Genomic DNA, 1,098 nt, shown 5'->3' with positions numbered 1-1,098 from the left:
GCACTGCCTCCACCCCTCCACGTCCAACAACTCCATCCAGTCAAGGCTCTCCGTGCTGCAGAATTCCTTGAAGGGTTGGGCAGTAGATGGGAATCCTATCTTGAGGAAGCGCAGCAAACAGCTTAAAGTGAAATGTTAGGTATCTTTCTTTGTGAAAATTCCTTCGTCATTCTTGCTTCAGGAGAACCTTTTTCTGGTTGCCTCAAAATCTCAGACACAGAAAACATGTGTAGAGGGCCTCGTCTTCAATGTCAGACATGCTCACGCATGTCTTTTTTTTCTGTTTTCTGGTTGCTTTATTCAGTTTGCTCCAAGGTCAAAAGTCACTAGCAGTAGGGATCACAAACATTATTTTGATTGGCTCATAAGCCCCATCAGTTTAACCTGAAAAATGAAGATGTTACACAGGTTGCAAGGAAGCACTCCTGGAGTTCACTGACATGAGAGTAAGTGGAAATGATGTCAACAAGTGTTGACATTGAGAACAGGATCTGCAACCTGCTCCTTTCACGACACTTTTGGGATCCTTGCTGCCAACCCCTGGTATACGTGTTACTGCCCACTGCCCGTGACATGAAATCGGACTGGTCAGAACACCACCTGGGCTGCACTTGACTGGTTCCTATTCCTACGGCGCTGGCATATGCAGTCAGGATGCCCACGATCTGCTTAGGTTCTAGGGTCACTCGTGTGCCATGCAGCCAGTCCTGGGCCACTCGGAGGCACCACCCTTACAGCTGACTGACAAGCGTGGCTGCCAGCTCCGGATCTCCGTGCTCAACACAGTAGGGGGCGTAGGACAATAGCTTAAATGTGTTTCTATCCTCAGGGCAGAGCTCCCGTGGTGGCGTCAGCTGCTTAGGTGGGAACAGGAGCAGGGACTGCACGTAGGAAAGGAAGTACTGGTATAAGCTATTTCTGGTTTCATCCATCATTGCTACCCTCCGGGCCAGTTTCTGGACAGCATGGACACAGCCTCTAAGGGTCTCCTCGCTGTATACCCTGAGGGTCACACCTCGGAGGAATTGCCTGGTTAAAGCCTGGGCAAATTCATTATCAGCACAATGGGCTTTGATGGCCTCCAGGGCACCGCCCAGC

At 50.3% G+C, this 1,098-nt stretch overlaps 1 pseudogene; it reads right to left on the bottom strand.

Annotated features, from left to right (window-relative positions):
- The window catches only part of LOC101641555, a 17,400-nt pseudogene extending 16,465 nt beyond the window's left edge, over positions 1–935 (bottom strand).
- Between the last annotated feature and the right edge of the window lie 163 nt (positions 936–1,098).

This window comes from Echinops telfairi, unplaced genomic scaffold (genome assembly GCF_000313985.2).
Source record: "Echinops telfairi isolate 266 unplaced genomic scaffold, ASM31398v2 ScPeMD7_16;HRSCAF=60, whole genome shotgun sequence".
NCBI classification, from domain to species: Eukaryota; Metazoa; Chordata; class Mammalia; order Afrosoricida; family Tenrecidae; genus Echinops; species Echinops telfairi.
This window is presented reverse-complemented; position numbering and strand designations above follow the sequence as displayed.